The sequence below is a fragment of the Pristiophorus japonicus genome, chromosome 1 (genome assembly GCF_044704955.1).
Source record: "Pristiophorus japonicus isolate sPriJap1 chromosome 1, sPriJap1.hap1, whole genome shotgun sequence".
NCBI classification, from domain to species: domain Eukaryota; kingdom Metazoa; phylum Chordata; class Chondrichthyes; family Pristiophoridae; genus Pristiophorus; species Pristiophorus japonicus.
Genome location: NC_091977.1, coordinates 73,335,137 through 73,350,041, shown reverse-complemented (window position 1 = coordinate 73,350,041; position 14,905 = coordinate 73,335,137).

Genomic DNA, 14,905 nt, shown 5'->3' with positions numbered 1-14,905 from the left:
GAGAATCCTTTTTTACCTCCCATGCCGGAAATAACACCCATTTTGGGGCGATAAGCTCAAAAGTGGAGGTTCTAACCCTGATCTTTGCAGCGTGACAGCTGCAGGAAAAATGCAGGGAGCAGCGCCAGCCCTTATACATGGCCTTTTTCGACGTTACAAAGACCTTTGACACTGTCAACCGTGAGGGTCTATGGAGCGTCCACCTCCGTTTTGGATGCCCCCAAAAGTTTGTCAACATCCTTCGCCTGCTCCACGATGACATGCAGGCTGTGATCCTTACCAACAGATCCATTACAGACCCAATCCACATCCGGACCAAGGTCAAACAGGGCTGCGTCATCACCCCAACCCTCTTCTCAATCTTTCTCGCTGCTATGCTCCACCTCACAGTCAACAAGCTCCCCGTTGGAGTGGAACTAAACTACAGAACCAGTAGGAAGTTGTTTAACCTACGCTGCCTCCAGGCCAGGTCCAAGATCACCCCAACCTCTGTCATTGAGCTATTGTACGCGGACGACGCCTGCATCTGCGCACATTCTGAGGCCGAACTCCAGGATATATTCGACATATTTACTGAGGCATAGGAAAGCATGGGCCTCACGCTAAACATCTGGAAGACAAAGGTCCTCCACTAGCCTGTCCTCACTGCACAGCACTGCCCCCAGTGATCAAGATCCACGGCACGACCTTCGACAACGTGGACCATTTCCCATACCTCAGGAGCCTTTTATCAACAAAAGCAGACATTGATGAGGAGATTCAACAACGCCTCCAGTGCGCCAGTGCAGCCTTCGGCCGCCTGAGGAAAAGAGTGTTCGAAGACCAGACCCTCAAATCTATCACCAAGCTCATGGTCTATAGGGCTGTAGTAATACCCGCCCTCCTGCTCAGAGGCATGGACTATGTATAGTAGACACCTCAAGTCGCTGGAAAAATATCACCAACGATGTCTCCGCAAGATCCTACAAATCCCCTGGGAGGGCAGGCGCACCAACATCAGCATCCTCGCCAGCATTGAGGCACTGACCATACTCGATCAGTTCCGCTGGGCAGACCACATAGTTCGCATGCCAGACGCGAGACTCCCAAAGCAAGTGCTCTATGCAGAGCTCCTTCACGGCAAATGAGCCAAAGGTGGGCAGCGAAAACGTTACAAGGACACCCTCCCTGATAAAGTGCGGCATCCCCACTGACACCTGGGAGTCCCTGGCCAAAGGCTGCCCTAAGTTGAGAAAGTGCATCCGGGAGGGCGCTGAGCACTTCGCGTCTCAACGCCAAGAGCATGCAGAAATCAAGCACAGGCAGCGGAAAGAGCGTGCAGCAAACCAGTCCCACCCACCCCTTCCCTCAATGACTATTTGTCCCACCTGTGACAGAGTCTGTGGCTCTCGTATTGGACTGTTCAGCCACCAAATAACTCATTTCAGGAGTGGAAGCAAGTCTTCCTCGATTCCGAGGGGCTGCCTATGATGATGACATCAAGAGCTCATCAATGATCGCTTTACCTGAAAGAACGTTGGTGTTATTTACAAGGCTGACACACTGCTGGGTGTGCAGGTCATACATCAATGGTGGCATCACCTTGGTGACAGTTAAAGTTTAAGTTGATTGAAGTTAAATGTCATTATACCCTTTGATGTTAAGGAATCACCAGCGTGTAACAGTGCAGCTATCTGAGCCAATGTGCTGCAAGGTCTTGTTAAATAAAAAACATTTAAACTGAACATTAGTCTGAAATCATTATTATTTCTGGACAAACTAACCCTTCGCCCCCCCCCACCCCCCGCCCCCCGCTTCTCCTTCCCACCTCTACCCCTTCCCCTCCTGACTGCAAGCTGCATGGCTGAGGAGCTCCTCAGGCGATGCTTCATGGAGGGGGTTGGAGGGGGACTGGTGACGGCCGAAGCGTTGCTTGGACAGATACGGGAGAGGACATTCCTGAGGTGTGAACGTGCTCCGAACCAGAAGCAAGATGTTGCTCCTGGCTCTCATGTGTGGTTGGCAATGGGGGTGCAGCACCTTGGGGTGCAGTGCCACGCTCCAGGACCACTGGGAGCCCTCTGCCACCAGTGTTCCTGGCTACCAGATCCAGGGCCTCCTCTATCCCTTCCATGTTATATCTTATTTGTTGGACAAAAACTTAGTGCCAACTATGTTCTTGGTGCTTAGTAGGCTTTTTGCTGCTGGTGAATCTCCCTCGTGCCTCCCACAAGAGCCAGACAAGCACACACCACAGCTACACACTCTTTCAGTCCCTCTCAGCTCCCTCTCTCTCTGTCTCCTCTTCTGCGCATGTCATGATGACCCTTGACCTCCTGAATCGCGGGAATCGGGCGTTGCCATGCTGATGCTAAGGACAGCCACACTTTACGGCAGAAGGCCAAAAAATTTTAATGCTACCGCCCATTTCATATCGCTCGCAGTAACACCCATTTTCAAAAATGGTGACTAGGTGCTTTGAGAATGGGCGAGAAGCCGGCGATCTGAAAACCCTTTTTTACCGCCAATGCCGGAAATAATGCCCATTTTTGGGCAATAAGCACAAAAGTAGAGGTTTTAGCCCAAGATCTTTATTGCAAGAGCTAACTACAAATTAAATAATTAAATAGTGCTAAAATAAATGTAGCTAGAGATGAGTCGCATCAACATAAGAAATTAAAGTTTAGCTCAGTTGGAACCACATTAACCCCTCTCGTCCCAGTCTAGGGGTTCAGGTGAATAGTAAAAGTCCCACAATATTATTAGAAGAAAGGGAGTTCTTCTGGTAATCTTCCTTAACTAACACAACACAACAGAAAACTGCCCCTTTGTGCCATTGCTGTTTGTGGTTGCCGATTTGCCATTTTGTGATATTGATTGCAGTCAATGGATGTGAGGTGTGATAAGATGATAAATAAATGTAAATCTGTTAAAACATCAATAAAGAATTTTCACTTTGATCTGGTAATGATCACCTGCAAAATCAACAGTAGTATTTTGCCCAGGGTTTTCTGGAAGATAATTTTTTTGGGGTGGGTTAAAGAGCAGTAAGGGTAACTCCTGCACTTCTAGACTGTGGTTATACACAGCAATTGATTTACAGTAATTAATATATTGTATTAACATTGAGAGAGAACAAAAAAGACTTGTGTAGAAGATGTGCTTCAGATTCATTAGAAATGGACTAAGATCATTTGTGTGTGAATGTTAAGCTGTAAGATGAAGGACGTTTTCCAACACAAACCAACCGTCCCCTCTGCCTCCACTCTCCAATAGTGCATGTTTATATATATGCAAGAGTTAGGTAGAGGGAGGGAGATCGAAAGATCAAATTAAATTTTTAAATGTCCTTATTTTCTATAATGTGTATAAATAGAAAAAACAAAGCTGGTGATGAACACATACGTTAAAAGAAAGTCTGCTCTAAATTAGCACCCTTTTAAATATCATTTAAATTCTCATTTTTAGTATGGTCAGTGTAGCCAAAACAATTGGACTTAATTATTAAAGGCAAGTTCATTGCTGATTTTTAGGTAGGACAGGCATGTCCAAAAGACATAATTTATATGACCAGGTTTGCATTAATGTGCACCTGAAACCACTTTACACGGCTGTGAAAATGACAGTGTGAATGTACAATAAATAATAATGGAGGTTACCATCACTGTACTGTGGGAAATACCAGGACATGAGGCTGATTTTTGAGGTATGGAGCCAGTGTGACCCTGGGGGAAGGAAAAAACCTCCAACCCTGTAAGTTTTAATAAGAACATAAGAACATAAGAAATAAGAGCAGGAGTCGACCATTTGGCCCCTCAAGCCTGCTCCAACATTCAATAGGATCATGGCTATTCTGATCATGGACTCAGCTCCACTTCCCTGCGCACTCCCTATAACCCTTTACTCCATTACAGCTCGCTCAAAAATCTGTCTATCTCCGCCTTAAATATATTCAATGACCCAGCCTCCACAGTTCTCTGGGGAAGAGAATTCCATAGATTTACAACCCTCTGAGAGAAGAAATTTCTCCTTATCTCAGTTTTAAATGGGCGGCCCCTTATTCTGAGACTATATCCCCTAGTTTTATTTTCCCCTATGTGGAAATATCCTCTCTGCATTCACCTTGTCGAGCCCCCTCTCATTATCTTATAAGTTTCAATAAGATCACCTTTTATTCTTCTGAACTCCAATGAATATAGACCCAACCTACTCAACCTATCTTCATAAATCAACCCCCTCATTTCTGGAATCAACCTAGTGAACCTTCTCTGAACAGCCTCCAATGCAAGTATATCCTTCCTTAAATATGGAGACTGTACGCATTACTCCAGCTGTGGCCTCAGCAATACCCTGTACAATTGCAGCAGGACGTCTCTGCTTTTATACTCTATCCCCTTGCGATAAAGGCCAACATTCCAGTTGCCCTCCTGATTACTTGCTGTACCTGCATGCTAACTTTTTGTGCTTCATGCACAAGGACCAGGTCTCTCTGTACTGCAGCACTTAGCAATTTTTCTCCATTTAAATTGTAATTTGCTTTTCTATTATTTCTGCCAAAGTGAATAACCTCACATTTCCCACATTACACTCCATCTGCCAAATTTTTGCCCACTCACTTAGCCTGTCTATATCCCTTTGCAGATTTTTTGTGTCCTCCTCACAATTTGCTTTCCCACCCATCTTTGTATCATCAGCAAACTATATTACATTATACTCGGTCCCTTCATCCACATCATTAATATAGATTGCAAATAGTTGAGGACCCAGCACCGATCCCTACGGCACCCCACTAGTCACTGTTTGCCAACTGGAAAATGACCCATTTATCCTGACTCTCTGTCTTCTGTTCGTTAGCCAATCCTCTATCCATGCTAATATAGTACCCCAACCCCGTGAGCTTGTATCTTGTGCAGTAACCTCTTATGTGGCACCTTATCAAATGCCTTCTGGAAATCCAAATGCAAAACATCCACTTTTTCCACCTTATCCACCCTGCTCGTTACATCCTCAAAGAACTCCAGCAAATTTGTCAAACATGATTTCCCTTTCATAAAACCATGTTGACTCTGCTTGATTGAATCATGTTTTTCCAAATGTCCCGTTACTGCTTCCTTAATATTTTCCCAATGACAGATGTTAGGCTAACTCGTCTACAGTTTCCTGCTTTTTGTCTGCCTCCTTTTTTAGTTTTTGTCCTGACCAACCCTACAGGAGATCATTAGTGTTCGTTAAAAATGTAGATGCCTTTGTGATAAAAATGCAAATTCTAATCTAAATGTTTACTTAATTTTGAATTATCATAAACCTGAGGCTCATCCTGACTCCTTCTGCAGTCATAGGTCATCTGTACATTTCAAATACCAACCTGCAAGCTTTTAGTGCCAAATTAGACTCTTTTGTACTTGCATCAGGAAGTCGACTGAGACTATTCATCCACCTTATTGACATGTCGAAATCTAAGTCTTAAAGATAAAAGGCTGATGTTTAACCTACAATGCCATTGTTGTGTCCTTAGATGCTCCAATGTGTTGTACTTGAACTGTAGTGACCTTAGTCCTTTATTCGTTAACCAGAGTGAGGATCACACCTGGTGGCTTGCCTTTTATACTTGGCCAGGCACACCTGTACAGGTAACCTACAAGTCTCCCAATGCTGTGCCCTCTGGTGGCACACCTTGTGATAGTACCAACAGTAACCATGCAGAATACATGACACCACTCCCCCCTGAGCCTTTAGTGCAAATCGCCTCTGCATTGACTGTGCTCTGGGCTTAGCTCTATGTGGGCTCTGTTTGGTTGACCCTTGGCAGGTCACTTCAATCTTGGGTGAGCGTGCTGGTGGTTGCTGTTTGTGTGTGTGTGTCCATGACCACTCCATTCTCCAACCACCCCCACACCCACCCCCCTCCATCCCCCACAGTGATTATAGCGGGGGCTCCTAGCATTCATGTACATTCAAGTTCAGGAAAGTGGGTTTTGCATTATTATTGTGGTTTTATGGTGCGACAAGTACATTAGATGCCTTATTGATGCAGTGACCGGTGCGTGAGGTCAAGCTAGTTCCGGAGCTGCTGGGTTGTGTCCCTGCAGTCTGGTGGCGGCTCAGTGCCCAGTGCTGGCAGTGGGAACCCGGTTGGCTCATGTAGCCTGCTCTCGCCAGGTCGGTTCACAGATGCCTGTGACCTCCTTGTCCTTTCTTTACACCCTGGGTTGCAGCTGCTCCCTGAGGAGCTGTCGTCGAGCAGTGCAGAGGGAACTGCTGACTCGTTGGCCTGAGCGTCGTTTGGTTTGGGATCCTGGTTGGTGTCTGTTTCCTTTGGGGGAACTGTGGCTGGTGACCCTACATCTACGGGTATGGCCTTGGTGGCGATGGGGTCTGGGGACTGCGCCTTAGTACAGTCTGCTCCTTCAGGCTCGTGGCAGTTGGTGTCATCAGGTGCCTGAGAGGTGGAACTGATCAGGGGCATGGTATCGATACCGGTGCTGTTGCCCTGCTGAGGTCGCTTGCTCTGGTGCATGACTCTGGTCCCCGGGACACCAGCTACAGCATTGGGTATCTCACTGGACCTGTGTGCTCCCGATGGGTGTCTGCCAGCTGCATTGGCTGCATGCAGGTGAAACCCTGCATCGCACAACTTTTCATTACTTATGCTGGGCACACTGTGGGTCCAAATGTGATCACGCGACTTTTTCTCGCTGGTTGTATGTGCACAGTTCAGATCATCAATTATACATTTTACTTAATCACGCAATTTTTCCTCGCTGGTTGCGTATATACAATTCAGATTATCATTTGCACATTTTACATGATCAATTACACTTTTTTCCTCTGACTTACAATTACTGTTACATTGCTTAAGTGTGTGGAACTGTCCCTTTAATTGTGATAGGTTGCCGGCCTCATTTAAGAGGGCCTTGCTTTCTTTACTCCAATCTGCTTCTCCGTTTGGTGATGTGTTCCTCCATCAGCGCTGCACCTCATGGTCTGGTTACGCCCATCTTTGTCTTCAGCGCCTCACCTCGTGGTTTGGGCGGCATCTTTCCTCCATCCATGATGTCGACTGCGGTGATCCGCTTCTCCCCAGGTTCTGCCTCCGAAGCTGGGAAGTCGCCTTTGGATCCGATTTTCTTCCTCCGGAGTCCTGCCACTGGAGCCTGGAAGGTGCGTTCAGGTCGTCTCAGCTGCATCAACTCCACGCACTCGTGCTGAGCGGTCTGTGTCTTGAGTGCTGTACTGTTATGCTCTCCAGTGTCGGGTCCACCCTCAGGTGAGGGCTTGCTTTGCCTCTGAGCGCTGGGGCCTTTGCTCGCTGGAGGGGTGAAGTCTTCCAATTTCCAATGGATCTTCTCCACCCACCTTCTTTCAAGTAGCGTTGGTCCATCACCTGCAACAATCCACAGAGGTAACTTGCGCACCACGTCATCATGGAGTAACTTTAAATTTACGCTACCAACGACTGGGATGATTTCATCGGTGTAGGTGCGCAGCTTTTCCTGAACCAGGATCAACTCAGGTCGTTCAGCTTGATTGTCCCATAGCCTCTCAAAGACTCCTTGATTCATCACTGACTGGCTCGCCCCCATTTCCACTTCCATGAAGACTGGAACGCTCTCTATCTCAACTTCCATCCTCAGTGGGGAACACTCGATGGTGCAGGTAAACATGCTATGTACCTCCCCGTGGGACTGGATTGCCTGTCTGCCTATCGATTCATAATCCATGCTGGATTCCTGGCTACCTGCAGACTTTTCATCAACACACTGAGTCATGTTTCTCTTACACATTCGTTGGAGGTGGCCCTTTGTGCTGCGGCCTTTGCATACATAGTCTTTAAAGTGGCACTGGTGAGCCCTGTGATCCCCTCCACAATGCCAGCATGGAGCTACTCGATTAGCCCCTCTCTGCGGACTCTTAGTTAAGGGACTCAGGGGCCTGTTCTCTCTTCCCTGAGGGGATTCGTGCTGTACAGTCCAGCCTCTAAACAGCGCCACTCTGTGCATAGTACCTGCCGGGTTTGAGTCCTAAGGGTGAGTCAGCTGCCTAGAGCCGCAGGTCGAGGTCATGAATGACTGGCTCACAGAGATGGCCTTCTGCAGTGGGACTGTAGTATCCGCTGACAGTAGCTTGTGAAGAAGGCCCTCATGGCCAATTCCAATGATGAAAATGTCCCGCAGTGCTTCGTTGATGTGGGTGCCAAACTCGCACACTGCCGCCAGCCTCCTGAGGTCTGCAGCGTACTTCACGACTTCCTGGCCGACGGTGGGAGCAGAACCGGTATCTGGCTGTGAGGATGCTCTCCTTGGGCTTGAGTTGCTCATGGATCAGGGTTACGAGCTCCTTGTTCGACTTGGTCGTTGTCTTCGCTTGTGCCAGCAAGTCCCTGATGAGGCCATAGACGGTGGGCCCACAACTGGTCAGCAAAATAGCTCGGCGCTTATCAGCCAGTGTAGCTGGGTCATCTCCTGCCAGGTCATTTGCTGTGAAGAAATGTTCAATCCTCTATACAAAGGCATCCCAATCATCACCATCGGCGAACTGCTGCAATGTACCAAGGGTAGCCATTTCCGCGTCAAAGTTCGTTATCTCATCACCAATTGTTGTGTCCTTAGATGCTCTAGTAATGACTCCACAAGGCAATGTGTTGTACTTGAACTGTAGTGACCTTAGTCCTTTATTTGTTAACTCCAGAGTGACGATCACACCTGGTGGCCTGCCTTTTATACTAGGCCAGGCACACTTGTACAGGTAATCTATTAGTCTCCCACTGCTGTGCCCTCTGGTGGCACACCGTGTGATAGTACCAACAGTAACCATGTAGGATACATGACAGCCATAATTTTAGTAATCAAGCACGAGTGACACCATGACTATTTTGCGATGCTATGGAAATTTTGCCAATGTTGTAATTGCATTTCCTGTTTCTAAATAGATGGAATAAAAACTTTCTGAACAATTTGCCTGGAGTAATAACTGTTTTCTGAAATGGTGCTTCTATAGCTTGGTGTGCAAATTATGCTGTGTTTCTTCAGAAAATGAAATCATTTTGCATCTATTGGCAGTAACACTATTTTCTTTGTTTCTTTTTCTAAATCATAGGTCACAAAGATATTTTGTTCCTTGTAGTTGACAGGTTATGAAATATATAGAGTACATTGCTGTAAGAATTCTTGGTGATTGCTGGAATGCTGGAAATACTCAAAGGTTATTCATGTTACTTCTGTGTCATTGGCAACTACCTTTAACTTGTTTTCTAAATATTCCTTAGTGTTCTAGAACATTGCTTCATATGATGAGTTAGGCTGGAATTCTACTGCATTTAGTTTGAATTCAAACTGATATGAGAGGACCTCCTAATAGATATCCCACTAGGGCTTTACTCTCCAGAGATCTACTGCCAATTTCCCATTGCTACAGATGTCAAATTACTTCACATCGATGTGACAACGATAATCTAACTTCACTCTTAAAAATGATCGAAAATAAATGAATGTTTCCTAAATATAACCCCTGTCCTGATCATATTCTCAGGTAATTGAATCTAATTATGATCATACCTTTACTTTTCCCATCAGTTTTCTTTATTTAATCACACAATGCCAGCTATCTCTAATTGCGAGAATACTAATGTTTCATGTTTGCCATCTTGGAATTCAGCTGAATCAATACTGACAGCTTCCCTTCTATCGCGATAGAACTTCTTTCTTGTACAATGTCTTTTTGAGCAGATGGCTCCCTGTACTGTTTTTCTATTACTTCTGTCTTTTATGAACATTCTAAAAAATGCCCAATTTGTTTTTTCATGATCTCTGGGCTCTAAGCAGGTATCAGTCAGGCTAATCATCTGACCTTTGATTACTTGCATAAACTTAAAGTTTTAATATTCTAGTCCTGATGCTCCATATCTTAGCGCAAAACCACTTTAGTGTTATTCACTTTTCCAAAGATTCCTTCCCTGGCTCCTTGTCAGTGGCGGAGCTAGGCTTGGAAAACGGGCATGAGACTGGCAAACTTGAGCTTGGACTGACTTGGCAGGCAGAGAATTGAGTTGGGAACTTGGGAATGCCGACATACCGAGCCCAAAAGCTGAGCTGGGTACCACACGGACTGGTCGGCCGAACCTGGGGGACAAAGTCTGGGGGGCAGAAGTTTCTGCAAGTGAAATTTAGGTGGTCCCCGAAAACCGTGTTGGCTGACCTCAGAATGATTGTGGGTGGAGGGCTGTGGCGCCTTGATGCTTCACTGGCTCCTCCACTGCTCTTGTCACTATGCTTCTCATGCCGTACTTTCCAGCTATTTTTGTTTTTTCAGTCATTATCCTTTTCCTCCACTTGCCATTTCCCATCCCCCCACTCCCTGTTGAACATAACTGTCTCTAGGTAAGAATGATAATATTTTATCGAATATCTAAGGGTACCATATTTAAGCCCAATCTCTAAGACTGTGTTTATGCTGCGACTTTTGTAGGTGGGCATGAAATAAAAGTAGCAGTACAGTTCAAACTAGTAGATGCACCAACGTTCCTCCAGGAGGATGTCTCACAACAATCTGAGTTTCCAAAGACTGCAGCCTCAAAGTGTGACATGTAAATAGTTGACCTGAATTAATATTGCTGGTTGTAGCTCGTGCTCTGCCCACCAAAGACAGGTTGTGGTAATGTGAGCTCTGCTCCCCTTCTGCTTTTTCCAAAACTGATTCAAAGTAAAATTTGTAAAGTGCCACTTTTAAAATGTTGCTTTAAACCTGACTGGAGTAATATTGTAGCCAATGAAAAGCACAAGCTGTGTGAAAGAATACCTACTAGAGGTGATTTCAGTGTGCTCAGAAGTAAGATTGTTTCTTGACTCCTAAGCTACACTGCTGTTGTTGTGTCAATGCATATCTAAATCCTTTTTGCATTGAGGTCACATAATAGCACTCTGAACCTAAATTTATTTCATTTATGCCCATCTTTCTAAAGAAATAGTCCTTCCTCAAAATCTACCTCAGTTCTGCATGAAACCTTTCAAATCTACACCATTCTTCTGTTTTCTTCTTCTGATTAAGAATCATTTTCAACTTCTCCCTGCCCTTTGTTATAATTTAAAGAAATGCAAATAGCATCATTTTAACTTGTAATACCTGGAATATTTTCAGTAGTTAAGAACATAAGAAATAGGAGCAGGAGTAGGCCTGATCATGGCTGATCCGATCATGGACTGAGGTCCATTTGCCTGCCCGCTCCCCATAACCCCTTATCTCCTTATTGGTTAAGAAACTTTCCATCTCTGTCTTAAATTTATTCAATGACCCAGCTTCCACAGCTCTTTGAGGCAGCGAATTCCATAGATTTACAAACCTCTGAGAGAAGAAATTCCTCCTCATCTCAGTTTTAAATGGGCGGCTCCTTATTCTAAGATTACGTCCCCTAGTTCTAGTCTCCCCTATCAGTGGAAACACCCTCTCTGCATCCACCTTGTCAAGCCCCCTCATAATCTTATATGTTTCGATAAGATCACCTCTCATTCTTCTGAATTCCAATGAGTAGAGGCTCAACTTACTCAACCTTTCCTCATAAGTCAACCCCCTCATCTCTGGAATCAACCTAGTGAACCTTCTCTGAACTACCTCCAAAGCAAACATATTCTTTTGTAAATATGGAAACCAAAACTGCATGCAGTATTCCAGGTGTGGCCTCACCAATACCATGTATAACTGTAGCAAGACTTCCCTGCTTTTATACTCCATCCCCTTTGCAATGAAGGCCAAGATTCCATTGGCCTTCCTGATCACTTGCAATTCCTGCATACTATCCTTTTGTGTTTCATGCATCAGGACCCCCAGGTCCCATTGTACTGCAGCACTTTGCAATTTTTCTCCATTTAAATAATAACTTGCTCTTCGATTTTTTTCTGCCGAAGTGCATACTCTCACACTTCCCAACATTATACTCCATCTGCCAAATGTTTGCCCACTCACTTAGCCTGTCTATATTCTTTTGCAGTTTTTTTGTGTTCTCCTCGCACATTGCTTTCCCTCCTGTTATAGAGAAAAGATTTTCCCCTAGGGCAATGGCACCTGTAGCATAATGTTAGAACTAAATATGTAACTGTAGTATTAAATGCATGTGTAAAATGTATAAAGATGGCTGCTCGTGGTTTAGCAAAGCCCCAAGGGATTTCAGCCAGCAGAAAAGAGACTGCATTCTTAGTTACTGATAACTGCTGTGTTTTTCATGCAGGGATATACATGAACTTCGCAGATGTTCCCAATCAGTGGGCTAACAGGCCTTAGACAAGACATCCTGGTTCATGTTAGAACAATACGACTCTGTAACAGGACTAAGATAAGGAAACTGCCCAAAGACAGTACCCAAGGACAGTAAGATAAGGGGGGGTGGGGGCGATGCACAGACCATGTCTCAAGAACATGAATAACCCTTAGTAACACATGAGACAAACAAGCAGTCATTTAATGGTTAGAGGCTACTTCTATTGGTCTATTTGAATCTATATGTAATCTATAATCAATATGATTGGATAGTGTCTGGCCGAAATGGGCTGATGTAACTGTAGTAAACTGTTGTAAAACATATAAAAATCCATGAAACCCTTTGTTCGGCGGAGAGCGGGACCTGGACTCCCCAGTTGCTTCATCTCCCCGCCGGCGTAATAAACCGTTTTGATGTATGGACCGACCTTGAGTGATGAGTGATTCTTGAAAGGGTACATTTGCGCTAACACCTCCAATCTTTGTATTGTTAGCAAACTTGGCTAAGTTACACTCAGTCCTTTCATCCAAGTCGTTAATATCGATTGTAAATAGGTGGAGTCCCAGCATTGATCCCTGCAGCACCCCACTAGTTACTGATTGCCAACCTGAGAATGAACCATTTATGCCACTCTCTGTTTTCTGTTTGTCAGCCAATCCTCTATCCATGCTAATATATTACCCCCAACCCCGTGAACTTTTATCTTGTGCAGTAACCTTTTATGTGGCACCTTGTCAAATGCCTTCTGGAAATCCAAATATACATCCACTGGTTCCCCTTTATCCACTCTGTTCGTTACATCCTCAAAGAATTCCAGCAAATTTGTCAAACATGACTTCCCATTCATAAATCCATGCTGACTCTGCCTGACTGAATTATGCTTTTCCAAATGTCCTGCTACTTGCTTCTTTAATAATGGATTCTAACATTTTCCCAACCACACTTGTCAGGCTAACTGGTCTATAGTTTCCTGCTTTCTGTCTGCCTCTTTTTTTAAATAGGGGTGTTACATTTGTTTCAATTCGATTTGCCTTTCATAATATCTTTATTGTCTACATTTAACATCACTGTAGATTACTTAAGTGCTTCATTGAAAAGTTCATGTAATCATTCTATAACATCTATTACCTTGTCTGCTGGTAATAAAATTGTTGTGTAAATCCGATTGAGGCATCTCACAATCAAATCTTTCATTACTATCACTGTCCTCCCTTTTCTCTGAGACATGTCTTTAATCCTCAGTTATTCGATTCATGCAGTACTAACCTTTTCTCCCGCTCAATTTTTCAATATTGCAAACCTGTTATTCACCTCCAATCTTTACTTCAGTCTCTATGTCCTCCCTCAATATCCCATCCTTATTCATCTGTCTCCCCTCCATTTATCCTCTCATGGCTTCTCCTGTGTACTGCCCATATTAAGTTTTGTTACGGACATAACAACCAGTTTTTTTAATTATTATTTTCATTAACAGTCATACCTCACAATTGATTAGACTGGGGCATTACTTTAGTTAGTACCTCTATCACTCTATACACGTAAATTTATATAAATTTCGCAAAACATTGCCCAGGGCATCCCCAATTGCTCAGTGAGTAATGTCACCTCGTGGTGTGATGCTGATCAGGAAGGTCTTACGTTTGATCCCTGATCTATGCTAAGTTGGCTGATCTCAGCTGAGGTTATGATATAATTGGTCTTCATTCCTCTAGATTGGGGAGAAATAAATCATCCAGAGTTCCCTCTCCTGATCACAAAATCCAGTGACCCTCTTCCATGGATTCATGCCCCTGCAACAAACCTGATTTCAGAGGAGTGAGAGAAAACAAGTGAAAAAAAATTAGAGAGTTACAACACAATGTAACAGTTACAACTGTCTTTAGAACTGTTGGAAACAAAAACTGGGGCAGATGGAGCTCAATGTGGGAAAGGCCTCATTTCAAACTAAGAAATACAGATCAGTATTTTCTAAATGGCGAGAAGCTAGAAACTGTAAGCAGAGAGATTTAGGGGTCCAGAAGTACAGAAATCACTAAAAGGTAGTGGGCAGTACAAAACAAAATTAAAAGGTTAATGAAATATTGGCCTTTATCTCACGAGGGCTGGAATACAAAGGTGTATTAGTTATATTACAGCTGTACGGAGCTCTGCTTAGACCCCATCTGTGCTACTGTGTTCAGTTTTGGACTCCACACCTCAGGAAGGATATAATGGCCTTGGAAGGGGTGCAGCGCAGTTTGACCAGAATGATACCGGGGATAAAAGGGTTAAATTATGAGTACAGGGTGTATAGATTATATAGAAGATTAAGGGGTGATCGAATTTAGGTGATTAAGATGATTAAAGAGTTCATAGAGCTAGGCTATTCAAGGGTGATGTCATAAAGCACTTCAGTATACAAAGGGCAGTGGAAATCTGGAATTCTCCCCCCCTCAAAAAAAAACTATTGAGGCTAGGTCAATTGAAAATGTAAAAACTGAGATTGATAGATTTTTGTTAGAAAAGGGCATTAAGGGTTATGGAATCAAGGCTGGTAGATGGAGTTAAGATACAGATCAGCCATTAACTAATTAAATGGCAGAACAGACTCGAGGGGCTGAATGGCCTACTCCTGTTCCTATGTTCCTAAAAAGCTGCAATAAATCTAATTTCCACAGAGTGGCACTAGTCCACTGCGTT